Below are 21,741 nucleotides of genomic sequence, written 5' to 3'. Positions count from 1 at the left end.
AAATAATTTGTTACGGTATTTACAGCAGAGTAGTGTGCTGATGGATTACTGATCTGCAGTGGTACCTCTCTGTTTCTAAGGATGATAGCGACTTTACTTGAACAAAAACATTTATTTTGGTGCTTCATCTTTGAACTAGTACTAATAACCTCAGTTGGGAAGGATAAATCTATGCATATGAGTACAAAGACTGCTGTTCTTTCTAGGAAGATGACCAGTATCCTTAATACAATATATTCATAGAAATGCTTTATTTCCATTGTTCTATTTTTATTTAAGGTCATAGTTAAGGATCTGAGGTGAGATTCTGTGCTGCACCTCTTGCACTGCCTGGTGTTGTTTCCTGTTCCCAGAATGCCACCTGTGTGTGTGTGTGTGTGTGTGTGTGTGTGTGTGTGTGTGTGTGTCCTCAGTGGATAGATACGGCTGTCTTCTGTACTGTCTGCACCAAGAGACTCCTTCCCAAGATGTTTACAGAACTTTCAATAAAACAATACCTAACACAACTAACTTTGTCACTGGCTGAACACCCCTCTTGGCCATTCATGTGATTACTGTGAGGGAATCCAAGCCTCTGGATTCCTGGGTATTTCAAGCTTCCTCAGGTCTCAGCAGGCTGCAGCACAATTTCCTCCTCTGGCCTCTCTGGCATATTTCCTAACACTGTCTCTTAGCCGTTCACACCAACAAAGCGCTACAATCCACTTGTTTAGTTCCCCAGGTCCAGAGCTGACTCCCAATACCCCAGTAGCTTAAATACACTTTCTTCCAGAACTCCACCCCAAAGGTGTGAGCCTTTTGGTTTACTTCTCTGCCTGTAGTTCACCACATTGTGGACTCTTTTCTTAATCACATAAGAAATACACAGATTTTTACAAAAATAATGACTCCTACACACATTTTCCCTCCCTCTAACTCACCCTTTCTTTGGAAGTCCTTGGGGGTCATCTGTGTTCAGCTAGGCAGGGTGCTCCCCTGCCCCAAATCTCCTGCAGCAGCTTCTCTCCTCTTAAACCAGTGAAAAAATGATTGAAGAGAGGCAACACTAAATTAACCCCTGCATTGTATAACCTATCCAGTCCTGGATCAACCTCCCCTGAGAATCCCAAGCCCCAATCAGTTGATTTTGTTGCTAGATGACCTTGCCCCTGATAAATCAGTTCTCTTGGCTGGCAGCCAGTCTTTTGTCTGGAGCAATTACATTTCAGTGGTCAGGCACTTAAGTTAACAGTCTTCTTTTCTTATCCCTTTGCCACCAGCCTTTGGCATTCTAGTCCAACATGGAGGTAAATGGGCAACAAAGAAGGTAAAGAACCCAACATTCAGAATGGAGTCTGCATTCTGGTTAAGATACAGTTAATCTCACACAAATTTCATAAATTGTACAGATTGAGTCCCCAAATGGTCCCCATTTAATAAATGCTTTGTTTCGCTTGTATGTTAGGAGGGCTCTGTTTTCTAATCTGAATAGCAGAGATAACCACGACACCTATAAATTCTGCCAGCAAAGTTGTCCTTGGTCAGTATAATTTGTGTGTATTAAAAAAATACTGGGAAGGAGGGAGGTGGTTCATAGGGATGGGGAAGGGACATTTTTGAAATACATAACTGGAAAAGGCAGATCAGCAGAAGCAAAGGACTCTGAGAGCTGTGGAGGGAAATAATGAGAATAGAAATGGCTTGATGCTTCTGCCTCAAGTGGAATGTATTTGACAAGTGTTTCAATTAGTAAAAGGAGAAGCATTAAATGAAATATATAGTTGAGAATAGCTTTAAAGTGAAGACTAGTAGCCAAAGAAAACAACAAAACATGTTTAATGAAATAGGTTGTGAAATAGACAGACATATGTAGATTCCTTTAATTTTAGCTAAGGAAAATAAATTAATAACCGTGCTACACTGTTCACATTGTGTATCATAATCTGCAGTTATACCATGTAATGAATGATTATTTTGCATGCTTGTATAGTTTCTGTTGTGAAAGAAACTAGATATTTATGCATTTCCTTAAATGAGCATGCAGAAAATTACTTAATTTTAGTCATCATAAAACCATACTATCAAGCTATTGCAATCATCACACCCTTAGTTGGGAGTCGCACCCCTAGTGCATAGTGTAGATGTAGGCTTGGGTGCAAAAGGCTTGTTACTTCTTAGTAAATTCCTGAGATTGCAGAGGGCATGGTGCTAGATGACACAAATATATCCTTAACCTAGTAAATCAAAGAGGGAACCCAGGAACCCACAATTAAATCCTTTTATAATTTGGCCAGGTTGAGATTTTGAAAAAGTTTGAGACATTCTGTGATATTTCTGGAGATCAATAAAAGGAGTCATAAAAATCAAATCTTTATATTGAATCTGACACACTCATGCTGTGACATACTTCTATCCCCCTTCTAATAAACTACGCCTCTATCCCTAATAATGCTGTCCTCGGGAGCCCAAAAATCTTACCACGTTATAGATGAAACTGCGTTATATCAAACTTGATTTGATCTGCTTGAGTGCACAGCCCCCTTCCCCTGCCTCTCGGAGCACTGCTTTACTGCAATATATCCGAATTCGTGTTATATCAGGTTGTGTTATATCGAGGTAGAGGTGTATTAATCTTTTTAAAAGGTTTGAATAAATACATAACAAGCTTGTGTTCTTTTCCCTGTCATTTAGATTTTGATGTGGCATTTTGAATATTTTTGCTTACATTAGAAGTAGAAGCTTGCACATTTATGCTGAAGTTTAGTAACCAGATCAAAATAGAATTCTGGTTGATGGGAATATTGTCTAGAGTTTAGATCAGCTGACCAGGTGTCAGGACTCCATGCTCTTGGTGGCTGCAATGAACTCAAAGGATGAAACAGAACTTCAAATCAAACAAACATACTGATCTAATTCCAACACCTGTATAGCTGGAAAAAAGGAAGCATGCTCTCATATCGGCACCTTGTATGATTTTACTTCATTTTCTCTTAGCTCCTTCATCCATAAAGTGCCATACACACTTATGCTATAGAAATAATTAATAGTAACATAGGGACTACCATCTGGTGTTGAAACAATGGTCCCTCTAGTTCAGAATTCTGTCTCCAGTAATGGCCAGTACCAGATACTTCAGAGGTAGCTGCAAGAAACTTTGAAGTGAACAGTTGCAGATTAGACTGTCAAGAGGGGAAGTTTGTTTCCTTCCTCCCCCCCCCCGCCACCACCCAGGGCTGGCGCTTCCATTTAGGCGGCCTAGGCAATCGCCTAGGGCACCAGGATTCCTGTGGACGGTCCGCTGCTCCTGCGGCTCTGGTGGACCTCCCACAGGCATGGCTGTGGGAGCTCCACCAGAGCCGCGGACCAGCGGACCCTCTCCACAGGAATGCCTGTGGCAGCTCCACCGGAGCCGTGGACCAGCGCGCGGGGCGGTGAAATGGCCGTGCGCCTAGGGCGCTAAAAACACTAGCGCCGGTCCTGCTGCCACCACTCAAATCCCTCCATAAGAGTTGGATTATGCCCTGAAATATGAGGGCTTATGACCTTCCAACCTTTAATAGTTTTTTTTTTCTGACTTTACTATGGATGTTCTCCATCATCCATATCATTGCTCAATATTTTTAAAAATCCTATTAAGCTCTTGACCTAATGTTATCTTGTGGCTAACATTACAATGTGTAATAAAGTATCATCTTTTCAGTTTTATATTTGCTACCTTTTTAAATTTCATTGACTGACTGTCCCTTTATTCTTGTATTATGAGAAAAGGTAAGTAGGCATGCCTGATATAACTTCTCTAGACGACTCATTATTCTGTATCCTTTTATTATATTGCTTATGTTTCTCCTGTCCAAAGTAAATGGACCCAACCTGTTCAGTCATTGCATAACGAAGCTGTTTCATGCTTGTAATCATTCTTGTCACCTGTTTCTGGACAGGCTGTATATCTACAATACCCTTTTTGTTACAGACTGACCAGAACCAAACCCAGTATTTCAGGGTTGGGGATGGGGAGGGAAATACCATTTCATTCACTCCTTATGCATCCAAACTTTGTGTCAGCTGTTTTTGACCACTGCTGCTTGCTGAGCAGAGGTCTCCATGCTGCTGTTGCTCAGAGATGATAAAATGTTCTTCCTGACTAGATCCATTTATTTGAGAATCTAGTAAGGCAAATATTCGATTATTCCTTCCAATGTGCATTAGCTTACATTTGTCACTGCAGATTTCAATCTGCAGTTGTGTTGTCCATTCACCTAATTTAGTAAGGTCTCTTGGAAATTATTATAGGTTATATTATTTGAACCACAGAGGGAAATTGTGGAAGATGATAAAACTAAAACCAATGAAAAAGCATTCTTCTTTTTGAGAGCTTCTACATGCATTCCACTGCATGAACCCCATGTGCTTGAGATTTATAGGTTTCAAGGCTAGAAGGGAACTTTGTGATCATTTAGTCAGATCTCCTGTATAACAGAGGTCATAGATCTTCCCCAAAATAATTCCTAGACAATATCTTTTGGAAAAACATACAGTCGTGATGTAAAATATGGTCAGTGATGGAGAATCCATCACAAGCCTTGGTAATTTGTTCCAATAGTTAATTACCCTCAGCATTAACACATGTGCTTTATTTCTATTCCAAATTTGTCTAGTTTATGTTTCTAGCTGCTGGATTATGTTATACCTTTCTCTGTTAAATGGAAGAGCCCATTATTTGTGCTTGTAAATACTTAGGCTATATCTACACCACAGACCTTACAGTGGCACAGTTGTATTGCTGCGGCTGCGCCATTGTAAGGTGTCCCATAATGGGAGAGAGCTCTCCTGCTGGCATAATTAAACCAAGCGTCTCTCACCGACATAGCACTGTCCAAACCAGCACTTTTGTTGGTGAAACTTAATGTCAGTTGGGGGTGTTTTTTCATGTCCCGGACGGACGAAAGTATTACTGACAAAAGAGCTAGTGTAGACAAAGCCTGATAGGCTGTAATCAAGTCACCTCTTAATCTCCTCTTTGTTAAGCTAAATAGCTAAAGCTCTTTGAGTCTATCATTATAAGGCAGGTTTTTTAATACTTTAATAATTCTCATGGCTCTTCTCTGAACCCTTTCCAATTTATCAACATCCTTCTTGAATTATGGGCCCCAGAACTGGACATGGTATTTCAGCAATGGCTGCACCAGTTCTAAATATAGAGGTAAAATATCCTGTCTACAACTGCTTGAGATTCCCCTGTTTGTGTATCCACATTAGCTCTTTTGGCCATAGCATCACACTGGGAGCTCATGTTCAGCTGATTATCCACTATGACCACGCATCTTTTTGTTTTGAGTCACTGCATACCAGAATAGATCCCGCCCCCCTTGTGTAAGTATGGCCTACACTCTTTGTTCCTAGGTATATACATTTAAATTTGGCTGTATTCAACCAAATATTATTTGCTTGCATCTGGTTCACTAGGCAATCTACATTGTTCGGAATCAGTGAGCTGCCCTGTTCATTATTTACCACACCCCTAATCTTTGTGTCATCTGCAAACTTGAGATGTGTATCTTTTGGACAGCAGTGACCACTGGAGCTGCTCTGACACTGTGTGCCCCACTGTCCCTTAGTTCCTTCTTATTGCTTTAATTAGACTTACTTATTTGTATCAATTTCTCATCTTATTGCATCTAGTGTTAGGTTAGCTGTTTTAGGAGTTTTAGGAATTTTTAAAATACTTTTGCCTTTTGTACCTGGTCCCAGATTTCAGCCCATATGTCTGAAGCCAAGTCTCTGGGTGTTTAAATATTGTCCCTCTTGTGAGGCAGCTGTGCTTCTTAACTAGGGGCACTGAAGGGGTCTGTTTTTGCCTCAGACTGGGGCATATCCATGAAAATGCTCATCAGTGATTGAGTCTCCAAATGAAGACAGAGGTTAAAGGAAGCTGGCCTGAAACTTTTTTTACTCGATAAGGTGATTAGTCTCTCCTCTCTGAGCCAGGTAAACAGGATCCTTCTGGAACTGCGCAGTCTTTATCTAAAAGTACTCCAGTGAGCTCTGGCTCTGCTGCCAGATCCAAAGCTCCGGTCTCTAAAAAGCCCTCCTCAGTGATGCCTGCACTCGAGTCCTCATCTACAGAGAGGGGTAGGACAGAGCATCGCTCTGCTAAAGGTAACCTTCCAGGTACTTAGAAGGATAAATAGCCTAACTTTACCTCCTTTAAGGGTAGCTCCTTCTCCAGTAAAGGTCCCTTAAAGTGTAACATCAACAGTCCCAGGTGTCACACACTGAACATCAAAAAAGAACGAGATACATTCATGGAGGATAGGTCCATCAATGGTTATTAGTCAGGATGGGCAGGGATGGTGTTCCTAGCCTCTGTTTGCCAGAAGCTGGGAATGGGTGACAAGGGATGGATCACTTGATGATTACCTGTTCTGTTCATTCCCTCTGGGACACCTGGCATTGGCCACTGTTGGAAGACAAGATACTGGGCTAGATGGACATTTGGTCTGACCCAAAATGGCTGTTCTTATATATCAACAACAACAGGCATCTGATGAGGAGCACCAACAGTTATCAGAGTTTATTCCATCTGGAATCTCCTCTTCATTTCCAGACTAGGCTGTAGTTCCTGTTGTGCTGTTTGCATCCTACTGATTATAAAGCCTTTCAGGATCTCCTCTGGCACATTGGTGAGGTGGTGCAGAAGATGCTTAGCAGTTTATGGGGTATCTTGTACTCCTTCAGTGGCAAAGAGATTTACTATGCCAAGCAATGAGAGCTTGTTGGAGCCACTGCAATATCTGTGTTAGACACCAGCATCCGTTCCGCCTATATCTGGGAGAGCCTTCATCTGGTTTTGAATATTTTCACACATATCCAATTCCTGACTCTCTGGTTGTGACACCTGCCCAGGAGACATCAAGACACCAGGGGAAAAGATCCTTAATGCCTGTAGCTACTCCCCTGCCAGCTTCCAGCTCAGGACTGCTCATTACCATACCATATGTATGATATCTTAACTGGCATAAGATGACTTAGCTAGCAAAGAAGCTTCATCAATAACCTAGGGAAGAGCTCAAATCTTGAGTTTCTGAAGTTCAACTGGGTGCACAAACCTCCCTTCAGGCTCCAATTGATGCCTCCAAGATTGTAGCACGATCGTGGCAATTTCTGCTCTTCTGAGAAAAGTATCGTGGTTGCAAGGCTTGGGATCCCCCAAGAGGTACAGACAATAGAGGATCTCCCCTTCAAGGGCACTGATCTGCTCAAGATTCAGTACTTATGAACTAACCTGCATATAATATTCTGGAACTCAGGGTGATTGTCTGGCCTGAGTAGCATTCGTGTCCCTGATCCAAGGCATGACAGTTCAGGCTATGATAGAACATTGTTGTGTGTATATATGTGAACAGCAAGTGGGTACTTGATAGTTCCTCCCTGCAAGGAAGCTGTTCACCTGTGGAATGAGTGTATCCATTATCAGACCATCCAAGTAGCCTTACCTCTCCCTGGATTACTGAACACACTAGCAAATGACCTGAGAAGTCTGTTTTCTTGTGGTCATGAAAGGTCAGTTGAAGATTCCCTTATTCATAGCCTCTTGCAAAAGTCAGGTCATGCAGGCATAAATCCAGAGGTGCAGTGTTCCTGGGTGGTGCTCGACCCCAGCTTTGCCCCAGGCGCCATCCCCACTTCACACCTTTCCCCAGCCCCCACCCTGCCTCTTCCTGCCCCATCCCCACCCCATGCTCCCTCCCCTGCCTCTTCCTTCCCCCTCTTCTCCCGCCCCGGCACCTACTGCATGCTGCTGAATAGCTGATTGCAGCAGGCACTGAGAGGGAGGAGGAGGAGCTGTTGGTGGGACTTGCTGGTGTGTGTGCGGGAGAGGGCCTGATCTGTGGGGCTACTGGTGGGTGCTGAGCACCCACTATTTTTTGTTCCATGGGTGCTCCTAGGTGCATAGACCTATTTGCCACAGAGGCAAGAGAATTTTTCAATTTTTTTTCATCTGGGTGTGTTTGTGTCTGTGCTCCACTTCAGTTAGATGCATGTCTCATACTTTGGGCTCTGGGGATACTGTATGCCTAGCTGTTAATCCCTCTAATACAAAGGGATTTGAGGAATCTCAGGCATGATGTATCAACGATCCTAGTAGTCTCAACTTGACCCAGACAATTCTGGAACCCAGGCCTGATGAAATATCCTACTCAGTCACTGCTAATATTGCCTCTGCTTCCAGACATTATTTTGCAAACAGACACATTTCTCCATCCAGACCCAACTTCATTACAGCTCTCCGTATGGATGTTGGCTGGTTGACCAACATTGAGCAAAGTGGTTTTAGGGATGTTTAGAATATTCTGGTCCAAAGCAGAAAGGGTTCTACAAGATAGAGGTTATTGTGTTGACCAGTGGAGAATCTTGTCCATTTATCTGCATATGTCAATCTTCCATAAAGACTCAGATGCCTCCTATTTTAGATTACCTGCCGTCATAAAGCTCACGGATAGCCATGAGTTCTATCAGCATCAGCTTGTTGGCATTATCAGCTCACCATCTTTCTTTACAGAGGAGAACCATGTTCTCTCACCATACAGCAGCTAGGTTCCTTGAATGCTTACTTCATAAACTTCCTCCAGTCTGAGAACCTCATGAAATCTCAATGTTACGCTGGCTAAGGTAATTGGGCTCCCCTTTTGAGCCTTAGCATCATGCTTTGTGCCTCATCTTGCTATGAAGATAGAATTCCTAGTAGTCATTACATTTGCCCACAGGATAGAGGAAATGTAGGCACTCCTGGTAGGTCTAGCATACACTGTTTTTCACAAGGACAAAGTCACCCTTAGGTCCCACCCTACATTTTTACCTAACGTAATCTCTGATTTCCATCCAAATCATATGATATCTTCGCTGCCCTGCACCTCCCCACAAAAAACTCCATGCCACCCAAATGGAGGCTAGAGTCTACACTTTAAATGTACTCAACCCTCTCTCTAAACTATCTAGGACTAAACTATCTAGGATCTCCTCAAGGTTGTTTATCACTTTTGTAGATAGGTTGAAGGAGCAGTCTATACCCACTCAAAGATTATCCAAACAGATAGATTATTAAAGTTATGTTATAAATTAGCTGTCTTAGACCTTCCATTACAGACCAGAGCCCATTCTACCACAGCTCTGGCAGCCTCTGTGACTTCTTTGAGAAGTGTACATGTGATAGATATTGCAACCACATGTAGTAAATCTGGAGATCATTGTATTCAATTTATGAATTGTTTATGTATGATAGTGTTCTACTCCATATGGGAGTGCTACCATAACTCCTCCAGGCATTAAAAACTGGCTGGGTGGGGGTTGAGTTAGGCAAGTCATTAAGACTGTAAGACAGGTACCACCCCCTTGAGTGGTTTGCATATAGTGGTTTAGACTGGGACTTGCAGAACCCAAAATATAGAGAAAAAAACTTGAATTTGAACATGCAGGGCCTTTCTTTTGATTCAGAAAACAGACAGGACCTTTGATCCTATGGGGACCCCAACCCTTACTGAAGGGCTGGAAAGGATTTTCACTCACAAGACTCTCCCATGGGGAAAACGAGTGATTTCTAGTATATTTAGTAAGCTTGCAGGAACTTTTATTATTGTTATGTTTTCTTCTGTGATAGCATGGGAAAGAGCTGAGTGCTAACTTGTAATTGCTGGCATTCACTGGCCACTGTCCTCAGAGTGAAAGCAATGCTTAGGAGCTAGCTGTTACGTAGACTGGCTTGCTAGGGATATCACAGTGTATGACAGGGGGCTGTGCAGCCTTAAAACCCCCAATCAGAAGGGAATGGGATGTGAGTCCCTACTCAGAGAGAGGTGATGGTTGGATAACTTAGACCTGACTGGGAACTCCTAGAGTGGACCATGGAAGGAGGATATGGGTGCAGTTACCCTGGCACTGTGATGATACCCATTTTGAAATTGTGAAGGAGCTACTTGGGAATCAGTACATATTTTTATGAGTCATTACTCCCTTGTGAAGGCATTGAGGTCTGATGCCTGCTTTGGCAGAGGTGTCTTAGAATTGTTAAAGTAGTCTCTGAGCAGCTTCTCTTTCATATCAGGTCACTGGTTGTGAGTCATCAGAAGTGGAATACATGTGGGCAAGCACTCAAACAGTTACATACCCAACAGTAATAGTGGTTCTTCAGTATGTGTCGTCCATATGTATCCCATGACCTGCCTCTTGCTCCATTCAATGGAGGCCTTTAACATCTGGTTTCTGTACTGGAGAAGAAACTGAGGGATGGTTCACCTTGCTCCACCCTTTATGTTCTTGGATGGGGTGATGGTAGTGCCAGGCAGACACAGCCACAACTGACAGTGCTAGACAAAAAGTCCAATTTTGCATGCAGTTAGTGATGGGTAAGTAACTATTCTTTCTCATATATAACATCAGTTACCTGCATATTCTCATGTCTCAGAATTAGGTTGTGGTTTGAAACGAAACACTTTATACTCCTACAACATCTGAGAATCTCAAAAATACTTCACGCACGCTAATGAAGTAAGGCTCAAAAAAGCCTCTCATAATCACCTCCTACATTTGCTTATCATTGGATCCAGACATAGCTGTCACCAAGCTCTCTTGTTAGCTAGAAAAAGTGTGACCCGGGGAAGTGATTCAGCCTGAAGAAAACAGAGGTGATGCTTTCCTGCTCTACTCTTCTATTCAGCACAGAGCAGCTCAAGGAGGGGCACAAAGGCCTTAAACAGCTGAAGGTGAGAGTATAATTTAAGCTGCATGCTCCCTCTTTCTCCTGAGTCCAATGAAGTGTGTCTGCATGAAAACAACATGGTCACGCTCTGTGTGTTTGCAGCTGTGTTTTGGACCAGAGGTGAGAAGCTGGAGAGACAGACCTAGGAAGCAACCACTGTTTATGCTAAAGTCTCCTAATAACATAGCAGAAATAGTGCTGGAAAAGACAGTAGATATAGTGTTGTTCTGCTCCTTGTGTTCCACCCTTTGAGTGGGGACTGAGAGGGACTTCCAGTAAATAAAACTGGGGTCCAGTGAGGAAGCTGTGATGCAACGGGGAAAGAGCACCGAAGTAGCAGGGAGGGGCTGCCACATCCTGTGTGTGCACTGTGGGGTATGAGTTGTGGACTGAATGCCCTTCAGATTCTTGACTCCTGCATTATTTGAATGCCACAAACTCCACACTGAACTAAAGAAGCTGTAGAATTTTAGAACTCCTTTTTCTCTTCTCTGAGATCGCATCCTTCCCACAGGAGTATGTGACCAGACCCACCGTCTGACAGGATAGGTTCCAAAATGTAGAGTTTGTGGGGATTTAATAAAACCAAATAGAAATATTTTCATGGTACTGTCTTTCACATTTCAAGTTCACTGAAAAAATATCTAAAATAACTGCAGAGTTTGCATCAGATGCACTAAAATATTGAGCTAATGCATGAGAACCAGAAAGCCAGACTGTCAGGAAGCAGGCTAGTGAAAACATCATAATCTATTTTGAAAAATATTTAAACTTTTTGATTTTAGGAATCCAAGATGTTAAAAAAAACAGCAAAGGGTTTAACCTTTTTTTTCACTAACTCAGTGTCCATGTGATTTATTTGGTCTGATCTGATGCATTTGTATTAATTTTCATTTTAGTGCTTTCTAACATTGGAACTTAAGAGTTGAAACATTTGTTTTTTCTGGAAACCAATTTAGTGCTCTTAGATGTTCTTGAACTTGTTTAATAAGACATAAATCAAAAATGAGCTGGCAATTGAAAAAAAATCAAGCAAAATGCGTAACAGTATATTTTGCATTAGTTGGGCCAACACCAGATCATTTTTTGATGATAAACCTTTAAAAGGTTCTTTAATAATTCATCAAGCTTTACTTTCATTAATTTAAATGCTAGAAATACTACCCAAGCAGATTTTACAATTAGTCTGGAGTTCTTGTCAGTATATGCAGCATGTAAATGCATTGTCATCTTCTTGGCACTTTTGCAAGAGACCCCTCGCCTCAGTTTCCCTTGAGTCACCAGGAAATGCATATACGTTTACCCTTTAGTCTATCATAGCTCATTAGCAAGAACTTAGTGCAAAAGTCCATAACTGAAAGTCCCAAAACATAGTCCATGTCCCTCAGTGCATATAGTCTTTAAAATCCAGCTTCATACTTAACAAACTCTAGTGTCTTTTGCCATACCTGGACTCCTGGTCAATCCTTCTCTGCCAGGACTGACACACCATCCCTTCCTTCTGAGGTGCAACCCTGCCCTTCCCAGCGGGGACCACTGTAGCCTCCATCACTCCTCTGGCCCTCTCATGGTTCCTCAAGGCCTAGCTTTCCAGCAAGGAGACATCGGCAGGTGAGCCCCTCCACTGCTTCTCTTTTCTTTAGCCCTCTCTGGCTCTTGGTTACACCTCTCCATCTTAGGGCCAGCAAGCATCCCCCTCTGCTTTTCTTCCTGCCCTCAGCCCTCCAGCCCTCGCTCTCTGGTTTGGAGATGCCAGCCAGAAAACCCCTCTTGCTGCTAGCTTTCACCCAGGAGCCACTTTGTCTCTCTGGCAGCTCTCATGGTTTGCACTTCTGGATTGAACCAATCTGCTCTGACTTTTATAGTTCCCATAATGATGCCCCATGATCTTTATAGGCCCACCTGAGAGACCCCTTGACTGGAACAGTAAAGCTGAGCCCAGTTTCATTTAATGGGCCAGCTATCCTGTTACACAGTATGTCATTATTCCAAAAGGATTATCAGATAATAATTCAAATTCTCATAGAAAAGAAACTCTTGATTCCAATGCAAATCCTGATTGTATACAATTCACGTTCTTTAGTCTGGGAGAGCTGTGTTAAAAGTGAACTGACTGCAGCCTTGCTAGAAAATGGCTGTATGCAGGATAATTTTGCCTCTGATAGCTAAGAAGTGCAGTACTAACTGATGCTGTGTAGAAATAATTACATTAGGACATGCTGACAGTGCCAATAATTCAAACAACTATTCACAAATGAAATTAAATTGACTCTAGGCATTAATATGAAGAACAGTCTAGTGTCCTGTTGTCATACCTCTAATTTTCCGAGGAAAAAGGAGTCTAAAGCAATGTCAGATGTTGAGTGTTGGGTACAGGACAAACAGCCATAATCATAATTAAAATGTCATGGAATAGAGGCATATTAAAATAACATTATTATTTTGCAAAGTATTCAGTGTGATAAATGCCACACTGTTACAATTCTTGTTACATTCAACATATCATGGATGGTTAATAAACTGAGAGAGATTTAAATGTGACACTTCTGAATAATTGTTAGGCTCAGATATAGACAATGGGGGCAGCTTGTAGCTGCTACAGCATGCTGTTAACATTGTTTTTCACAAACTTGGCCAAGAAGCAGATAGAAGTGGTTGACAACTGTGGTAATACCTTTACCAGAAACCTAGCTAAAAGCCCTACTATTGTTCAAGTTAATAACCACGATTCTCGGAAGCCTGTGTGTTTTACTTGAGTGTTCAGTTGGGAGATATAAAATACTACAAATTCATATTTAGCAGTAGAAAAGGATTATAATGGCTAATTTATTAAAGAAAAAACTTTGACATGTTTCATTCCCCCCAATAAGAGATCTGATTTTGCACCGGCTGTTAAGTGTGCCAATTAAAATAATGATGGGTCTGAGCTACCAAGTTCAGTTCTGGATTCAGATTGAAGCTTTCTTAAAATGTAGAGGTGTTTAGACTCCACTTTCTGGTCCATCCCAGTTAGAATGAGAATGGTCTGCCACAAAATTCAGGTCCAGCACCAAATTTCCCAAAAGTGCAAAGGCATTTTGGTCCAGTCTTTGGCATGGGCCCATCTTCAAAATCAAACTGTGATTTGAAGAAGGAGTTGTTAGTGTGGTGACTAGCGATGGGTCAATAATTTGGGGTAAAATAAGAAGCAACCTAGAAAGCTTGTCTTTTCCCCTCCATTATTGAAAAATTTTGTTTGCCTTTTCACTTCATTGCTCTAGCTGGGACTGGACACATACTGAAATGAAGTGCACATGATTGTTCTGGAATTTCCAGATCAAGCAGAAGCAAGAAGTGCCATAAATCTTTTTAGATCCTGACATCAGGATAGTTAAAAGCACAGTTGGAATTCTATTACCTCCTTTTTCAGTCATGTATAGTTTTCAGTAAGTGATACCATTTGAGAGATAATCTATTAAAATGCTGAGTATGTTGTTAGTAATGTTGTATTTATCATTGTTTTCATTACTATGTATAATTTTTATCTGCAGTTTCCCCTGCTTGGATACAACTAGGACAGGAAATTAATTTTCTCCAAAGTTATAGAAAGGGCAAATGCTTTTACTTGAAAATAGTCAAAAGGCATTAATGAAATCCTACTTGCTATACCTTCCTGGTATACTCTTTTTATCTCCTAACCATTGAGTTTGTCTACTAGACTTTAAAGATAAGCTTGAAGGTCCCAAGGAGATTTGTTTCAATCAGTGAAGAAATGGAGCATTTTAAAATAGCCAACATATTTGAGACACTTTTAAAATGGCACGGACCTTTTGTCTGTCATAGATAATATTCTTTTATCAAGCTGTTTCTTTCTTTGAGACCATAGACAGAGATTCAGGCATTGATGCTTTTACACATTATCTTCTATCTCATGCAGTGACTGTCACTGTAGTGTACAACAAAATTTGTGTCTAAAACACTATAAATCAGAGACACCCAAAAAAAATCCTTTCGATGCATGCTGTTAAATTTTTCTTCCCAAACTCCACATCACATAAGGAAATGTACTTTGCAGTTGCAGTCAGGGTTATTTTTCTTTTCAAGAGAAGTTAGAATTCTGGAGAGCAGTCATGTGACTTTCTCTCTCTATTGGTGTACAGCATGTGGACACCGCTTTTTATAAAAGCATCTGAGATAGAAGAAAAACACTAATTTTATAAAAACAATCATTAATTTTCTAGTAAAATTAGATCTAAACATAATGTAGATTTAAAAAAAAATTGCTATAATCAACTCCACAACTCTTGGTAGGGCTGTGGCTAACCTCACTGTAAAAGTTAACTAAAGATGGAGAAAAATAAGAGGTATTTCAATAATATCTTTAATAATCTTTCCTGATTCATGTTCCTATTTGTAACAAACTAACTATTAGACAAGTATTGTGTATGCTTTGTTCAATTTCTATTTTAAAAGATCACAGTAAATGTATTTTTCACATATATTCATTTTAGTTGCCTAATAACCACTTAGAATGATGGAAAAACGACATCTGTCTATGCTTACAAAAATGTCTCCCATATATACACACAAATACACATATATACACCCTTTAATTGTAAGGCTAGTCATAAGTGCTGAGTTATTTGCAAAATTTGGCCAATTTTTGTCCTTCTGTTAATAATAAATGATTTGCAAAGTATATCCAGAAAGGCAAAGAAAAACCACCAACCAAGATTTTGCAAATCCAAAAAACATGTTTCCCATGTTTGTTCAAACAAAAAAAAAATGATGTGCTGTAAAAACAGCCATTTATTTGATTTCCTCCCACAACCCACCAACTCTGCAAGTTTGACTAGAATGTCACGTACGTGCAAATCACCCCTGACTATGTGGCCTAGTCTACACTAGGGGGAACGGGGGTCGATGTAAGATACACATCTTCAGCTACGGGAATACCGTAGCTGAAGTCGACGTATCTTATTTTGACTTACCTCCCATCCTCATGGCACGGGATCAACAGCCTCGGCTCCCCCGTCGACTCCACTACCGCTGCTCACTCTGGTGGAGTTCCAGAGTCGACAGGAGCACGTTTGGGGATCGATATATCGCGTCTAGATGAGATGTGATATATCGATCCTTGATAAATCGATCGCTACCCACCAATCCGGTGGGTAGTCTGGACGTATTCCGTGAAACCCTAACCTAAGGTATGCAAAGCCAATCCCATTTTTGTTCTTTGCTTCTGGAATATCAGTCATCCCCTCCAAGATCTTATTCAAATTAGCATAAAATTGGGGGTGGAGGTTTGATCACTGTGACAGAATTCATGTTTCTTCTTCAAGTGCTGGTCCTTAGGTGTATTTAACATGTGGGGGAGACATGCACACCATATGCCCCAATTCAGAGATTTTAACAAGCAGTGTCTGTTGGCCCTCACATCCACAGTACATCTTCTTGTGCTCCCAAGCAAGGTTGTAAGACAGTGTGGGTTGATGCCACTTTAGTTCCTTCCTACTGCCACATGGCCTGAATCAGAATAGAGTCCTCTTTTGCTTCAGCCTTTCAGAAAACCTGCAAATAAGATCATAAATAGTTATTCTTTTAGCTTAGTGTAGTTAGTGTAGTCTTTGTCGCTTAGTGTAGTTTGTTTCCCTGGACTGGGAACTCCATCTCTGTGGTCAGGGACTATGCCCAGAGTCCTGGGCTTGAAAAACTGCATCTCCTGCCCTAGATCTTGCCCTGTATCCTCCTCTGTCAGTGATGAACAGCAATGCTGCCTCTACTGTCTAGTTGAGACGAATACTTCTCTGCAGTGCAGCATTTGTCATTCATTTCCACTGAAAACTCACAGTCAGTGAACTTCACCCTAGCAAACACTTAATGAAGATAGCTATGAGACCTCTCTGGTCTGGGTCAGGGAGATACGCCTGTACATTGAGGTACCACCACATCTGCCCAAAGAATGCACCACAACCAAGAATGCACCAGTACCATCCGTGCCGACTGTCAGAACTTCCTGCACGCTGAGGTGCACAGAGACCTACACAGCACCAGAGGATATCTTTCTCCCTTACCCACAGTCTCCCTTCTTCTCTGGACCAGCCCTCCCAAGGGACATTACTAGACTGGAAGATGATACTACTTTGGTGTTCCAGGCACTGTCTCACTTAGAATCATCAGGCAGAATTGCCCCGATACTGATGACTCTGCCATTCCAACAGGAGCAATTTTCAGGTTCAGGGATGATGGTTCTTCATGCCATGGGGTTCCCCCCTCAAATGGTTTGCCACTTTTTCTGACTCTACTAGGGGTCATGGGATCCCTACACCAGACATCCAGGACTCTCCCAGGAATCTTTTCACTTCAGTCCCTTGCATCAACAACCAGTTCCTTTGTTGTATGAGGAAGGAGGAGAATGTTGAACCAGAACCACCAGTACTGATGGTCTTAATAGGAATCTCCTCCTTTTCCCCGGATAAGGTGGTGTCTCCTTTCCCAGATGACCACAGGCAATACAAGAACTTATTATGAAGAGTGGCTAGCAATCTCCAGATATCTTTGGAGGAAGTCCAAGGCCCACATCATGGATGGTTGGACATTCTGCAGCTTGAGGGCCCAAGTAAGATGTAATGAGTTCTCCCAGTTAATGAGGCCTTATTGGAATCTGTGCAATTGGCCTGGCACACCCTAGCATCCTGTGCCACCACACCTAAAAGGGTTGAGAGGCACTATTTCATTCTAGCAAAGGCAGCTGAATTTCTGTTCTCCAACCTGCTCCCAATTCCTTGGTGGTACAGGCTGCTATGGAATGTAGTAAGTCTCAATACCTAAGGACCACCCTATCAGACAAGTGCTCCAAGAGACTGGACCTCCTATGTGGGTTTGCAATTCCGCATCATCAATTTTCAGCTGCTGGCAGCCAAGTATGACTTTAGTAATTGCTCTAGTCTTGTGACCTTTAGGACAAACTTTCCTCTGAGGACAGAGATTCATTCCTCTCTCTTCTAGAAGAGGGCAAGTTGGTGGCAAAAACGGATCTTCAGGCTGCAACAGATACAGCATCCACCCGCTTGGTTACTGGTATTGTTATGAGGAGAGATTTGTGATTGCAATCCTCAGACTTCCCCAGGGAGGTGCAGAATACTATCTAAGATCTTCCCTTTGAGTCAAACCACTTTAACAAGAAGAATAATGACTCTCTCAGCTCGCTAAAGTACTCAAGGTCTAACCTCTGCTCTTTGGGAATCTACACATAGGGTGACCAGACAGCAAGTGTGAAAAATCGGGACAGGGGGTGGTGGGTAATAGGAGCCTGTATAAGAAAAAGACCCCAAAAATCAGGACTGTCCCTATAAAACCAGGACATCTGGTCACCCTATCTACACACCATGGATAGAGTTACCTAGAAATAATGAGATGTAGCCACCTCATCCATATCTATAATGATGAGAAACTGAGGCTTTTGGCTCTTTCATTTAATGCTCAGTGTATTTTTGCTAGTGATGGAGTAAATTTCAAGTTGGTTTGGTGCTTTGTAGGTGTTTTTACTGCAGAACAGAGAGAGGGAAAATAGAGAGATTCTTAATAAATGACATCATATTCAGAGTCTCATCAGGCAGTCTCCAATGGTCTACTTTATTTAAAAGGCAGTGCTGTTTATTAAATTACTCATCTCTTTTAGGCCTTTCTGTGGCACCCCTAGAGTGACCAGATGTCCCAATTTTATAGGGACAGTCCTGATTTTGGGGTCTTTTTCTTCTATAGGCTCCTATTACCTGCCACCACCGTCTCAATTTTTTACACTTGCTGTCTGGTCACCCTAGGCACCCCTCAGTACCGTATCAATCTGCTGATATCCCTCCAGTGTGCAGCTGCATATTTGATTAAAGAAACTTTGTCAAAATTTGATTAAAGGATAAGATTACAGCCTGCCTTCCAATTAATATCATTACCAGAAAATTAAAAGCCATCTGGACTGCAAGGTCTGACTGGAGCTCTTACATTTGAATTGCCTTATCATTCTGTACAAATTAATTTTTCAGTTCTTTAATTCTCCTTACAGATAAAAACAAAACAAAAAACCTGAGGTCTGATTCCTACATCACAATGACTGTATCTACTCAAACAACTTAATTTTTTTTCAAAAGTACTCTACTGATTTTCTGTTTTAAGAAAATATTTATTTTCATACTTATGCAAAAAGGAGTGTAAACATAGATCTCAGCATTTGTACTAGTAGAAAATAAAGCTTACTTAGGATATGTATTCAGAGTAAACTAAAAATAGCATCTAGAGGATTATTAAGGATTTAGCACTACCAATTAGGAACAGAAATATGTTATGAGACCTTTGGGTCCAAGCAAATATCCAAATGCTCACCGTGAACTGTTTATGAATAAGCTTCATCCCAAAAATTATTTATGGAATGACTTGGCAAATAATTTTGAATAGCAAATGACGTTGCGATTACAATCTGTTCCCAGAAAATTTGTAAATAGGAAAAGAGGGGAAATTTATCAAATTACTATTATGTTTTTACAAATTCTTTGTGCAGCTCTAGGAGGCAATATATTTCTAGTGGCAGGATTCTAATTTATTCCAGTATGGGTTGGTTTTGTAACTTGTGTGTTTCAATTTTTCAGTGTGACTAGTTGCCACAATAGAAATTGTATAAATGAATACAGGCCCTCCTACTGCATACCCTTCACAAGAGCCAGGCAGAATGCAGTCCCTACTCCTCTTGGGGTGTAGTTTTCCACAAAGGGAAGCAAGATGTTGGGCCATGGCTCCTTGCCATATGTACATGGGCCTGCAGAACTGTGTTGGCTGAACCCCACAAAAGGGTGTAGTACCTGGCATGTAGGCTCTACGTGCCTGGAATTCTGTGTGGGCATTTTGCTTCTGTAAAGGGCTGGGGGGACACAGAAGCAGTATTATGTCTACCTATTACACTCTCCTTCTTCCTGTACCTCAACATAACCCTGTGCTGAAGTGTAGGCCAGAGTTCTGTCTTTTCAGAAAGTATTAAACAGACTTCAACTTCTGGGCTATTTTATCTAAAACCCCAATTAAGTAGGTGTTAGTATTTCAAAGTCAATTTCAAAGAGACAGTACCATATAGTTTTTTAGCCCTGGTCTACACTACGAGCATATTTTCCTATAACTACTTGTGGAAAATCCACACCCGTGAGCAATGCAGTTATACCGACCTAACTCCTGGTATAGGAAGTGCTATGTCTACTGGAGGGCTTCTCCTGTTGTCTCCTGGCTGCAAAGGTGCAGCTATGCCGCTGCAGCACTGTAAGTGTAGACAAGCCCTTAGTAGAACAAATATTTAATGCACACAGAAAACATTGGAAATAGTATTTGGAATACTCGGACTAACATTTAAACAAAAGCTATTAGACAGTAAATCTACTGGTGATTTTCATACAGACTCTTGTTACACGTATTCAAATATAAGACTGCAAGTCATCTACACCTCTATCCTTTAGTGCGTGCGCACTCACACCCACATTCCGCTGTGATCATCTTTCAGAGATGATTTCTCAGTCATTATGAGTAACCATAGTATATGTCATGTGGACTCTTCAGAGCTTGAGAAGAATGGCAGCATCTTGCTCCTTTCAAAACACTTCAGAAGCTTGTCAGCAAATGAATGTCTGAGGGTCTCCATAGCTCTCAAGGTTCCAGCCCTTAGGTTAATAATTAATTGTTCTTCTCAGTGACTGGTGAAACAGAAATCTGTAACCTGTGTCCACTGAGGTACAGGTATTGGGATCAGCATGTAAAATATCTATTCCCTGGATTTCCATCAGGCTCTTCCTCTACAGGGCACTGTCTTCTCCCCATACGACCAGCTAAGTCAGGTTAGAATATACAAATCCTCACTCAGCACTACCTTTGTTTTCTTTCACTGAGATAGACTCCTAGTTGAAAGCAGTTATCAATAACTAAATGTAAGTTCTGCAGTCTCTGTAGCGTCTAGAGGTGACAGTTGCTCCCCTTGCAGCTCTCCTTCTCTAGGTCCATAAAACACATGCAATGGACCAAACAGTGTCTTGATGGAAGGCTTCCCTAGTAAGTAAAGCTGGAATAGCGCTCATCTGTATCCAAAGTTATACAGTTATTGGGACCCAGCTCTCATAGCAGATGTATCTGTTGGTACTGTGTGCATCTGTTGCCAAGTCCATAGGGCAGTCTTTAAGGCCTATATTTACAACCTTTCCCGCTCCCCCGTGCTCTGAGTGGGTCAGCTCTTGGAGCATGACTGGGTGGGGCCTGGCATGTGCATTGGCCACAGTGACAACTTCCTATACAGCTTCAGAAACAGCTATTGAACATGTCTACTAAATGCCATACCTTGTTTTCTGGATGTTTCTGAGCCCTTCTAGCTGAATTACCCTACCCTGTCCTCTGCATGTGTGCATAAACAGCATTCCAGTTAAAAACCATGTCTTCTCCCCAGTGCTATTCTACCTTCCTTTGGGTCAAACAAAATCAAATGCTGCAGTAAAAGCATGTGGGGTATAGTTTCCTTGGCAGAATAATTCCCAGGCAACCCACCTTGGAGCAGTGTGGATGTACTCTACCCTTTTAATATGAGCAGTGCTTAATTGGCACCATTAAGCCCAAATAAATAAATGCAGCAACAGAGACTGTAGATGAGTTAGGAAGGAGACATAATGAAATGTTTTCTATAACTGCTAATTTTGTGTCTTACACCATGCAAATCCAACAGTTTCTCATCTGAAACTGTAATTTGTGGAGTAATTAATTCTCTGCAATATTGAGCCCTTAGAGATGACTATATATATATTCAAAGTAATGAATGCCATTAGATCCCATGGAAACCTATGGGAATTGACGACACTCATCACATGCAGGAGAAGAAAATTAATAACTAGTTGAAGCCCACTGTTACATTAGGAAATGTTGGAGATGATCATGTGGTCTCTTTCAATGTGCTGCTAAAATCTGTTGAGATTTTAAAACAGTTTGCTTGAGATATGACTTCCATGGAACTGTGT

General features: G+C 41.5%; 1 protein-coding gene across 2 annotated transcripts in view; it reads left to right on the top strand.

The window, feature by feature from the left end:
- PDE4D (phosphodiesterase 4D) overlaps positions 1 to 21,741 on the top strand; it is a 1,077,829-nt gene that overhangs the window by 197,673 nt on the left and 858,415 nt on the right. Inside the window, exon 1 of one of the 2 annotated variants that reach the window (XM_050946933.1) lies at positions 10,668 to 10,736. The exons of the other annotated variant lie outside the window; for it this stretch is intronic. The gene's annotated coding sequence lies outside the window, so the exon portion shown is untranslated. Of the gene's footprint in view, positions 1 to 10,667; positions 10,737 to 21,741 lie in introns of those variants that run through there. 2 annotated transcript variants of the gene reach the window in all.

This window comes from Gopherus flavomarginatus, chromosome 3 (assembly GCF_025201925.1).
Source record: "Gopherus flavomarginatus isolate rGopFla2 chromosome 3, rGopFla2.mat.asm, whole genome shotgun sequence".
Taxonomy (NCBI): domain Eukaryota; kingdom Metazoa; phylum Chordata; order Testudines; family Testudinidae; genus Gopherus; species Gopherus flavomarginatus.
This window is presented reverse-complemented; position numbering and strand designations above follow the sequence as displayed.